The sequence below is a fragment of the Varanus komodoensis genome, unplaced genomic scaffold (assembly GCF_004798865.1).
Source record: "Varanus komodoensis strain SLA01 unplaced genomic scaffold, ASM479886v1 scaffold61, whole genome shotgun sequence".
NCBI lineage: Eukaryota > Metazoa > Chordata > Lepidosauria > Squamata > Varanidae > Varanus > Varanus komodoensis.
Genome location: NW_025336236.1, coordinates 2,882,323 through 2,883,869, shown reverse-complemented (window position 1 = coordinate 2,883,869; position 1,547 = coordinate 2,882,323). Strand labels below are relative to the sequence as shown.

Below are 1,547 nucleotides of genomic sequence, written 5' to 3'. Positions count from 1 at the left end.
GGGAAAGAGGCATGATTTGTGTATTTCCCTGTGTCTTTATAATGTTTGGACCAACTTGAAGCATCTGATGAGAGAGCATTGCTGACCATGCTGGATCCCAGCCTTAGGTTAATAAAAAGCTGCAAAACTTAAGCCAGTACTGCTTGTTTGCTTTTTAAAGCAGAAACAGTTTTCACATGGTCCTTTTTAACTTACTTTTACTCTCATAGTTGTCAAACCCAAAATTCATCTCAGAACACTGAGCTACAGTGATCTGCCATTCACCTGCTTCCATTACAACCAATAACATGGTTGGCAATATATCGGACCATGAAAGCAAGCAGCTGCTTGCTTAGAAGAGGTCGTGGTAGCCATGTCGTGGAAAACCGTATCAAATCTGAATCATGTGCACCCCATTCCACAGTTCCTTCCATGCATGGTATGTTAGCGCTCTGTAAAGGAGCAATCCTAGGCAAGCCTAGACAGAAAAAGGCCTTCAGTTCCCAGCATGCCCCAGCCAAAATAGCTATGACACACTTAAGGCTTACAGTCAATGTTAGGCTCCCTTCTCTCCCTTCATGGGCTGGTGCCAGAGGCTAAGGGCTCTTTTGCATGAGAAGTCTGCTTTTTTCATTTTTCTCAATCGAACATTAAGGCATCCTTCTCACAAAGATGCTTTTGTGTTTCATGGGGTGGGGTGGGGTGGGGGTGGGGGGGTCCTCTCTGCCTTTCTTAGTGTTTTTATGTGGTCCATGGAAGAACATAAGGTGGTGGTGTGGTATAGAGTGGAATTGTGGCCATGCATCAGGTTCCTGTTGCAAATAGCATGTTGTTGTTGTTGCTGTTGTTATAACACTGCATTTATATCGCACCTTTTTTTCCTCCTGTGAAGAAACCATGGAGCCTTACATAGCTCCATTTTTTTCTCATAGCAACAACGCATTAGCTGGTTAAGCCAAGAGTGAGGGACTAGTCCGAAGTTATCCAGTGAGCTTAATGACTGAGTGGGGAGTGGAACTTGGATCTCCCAGGACCCCAGTCCAGCACTCTCACCACCGCATCGCACTGGCTCTCTATATTAACAGGAGAAAGCACAAAGCTTTCTCCTCCAGTACCACAAATTATGCAGTTGTGCTTCCCACATTTGGGACATTGCAGAGATCAACACACCCAGAGGGCAATGGATGAGCATCACACTCAGAAAGCATCCTTCATGACCAAGGTGTCTCCCTTGGCAGGTAATTGTTGGTTGCATCCAGGAAAGTATAGCATTTTCCTCACTCAGAAAAGTCATGAAAATGGCTGCAAAACACAGGAAAACCTGTGGGGGATGACACCATTGTGGAAAGGCCCCACAAATTTCTATGAGTAAGGGGTCATGAAAGCACAATAGATGCCTCATGCAGGAACCCCTAGCCCTGATAAGAAATGGCATAATAGTAGGATAGGATTTCTCTCCTGCTCACTCAGGATGTATCTTTAGTTAACAACCAGATAGCTGCTGTGGAGACAGGGCCAAGAATGGACTGGGTGCAGAAGTAGTAGGAATCAACCCACTAAAATCAGTG

General features: G+C 45.2%; 1 non-coding gene across 1 annotated transcript; it reads right to left on the bottom strand.

The window, feature by feature from the left end:
- Positions 1-1,061: 1,061 nt before the first annotated feature.
- On the bottom strand, positions 1,062-1,225 carry LOC123033338. Its single transcript, XR_006416605.1, has one exon. It is a non-coding gene; the product is annotated as a U1 spliceosomal RNA (small nuclear RNA).
- Positions 1,226-1,547: the final 322 nt, after the last annotated feature.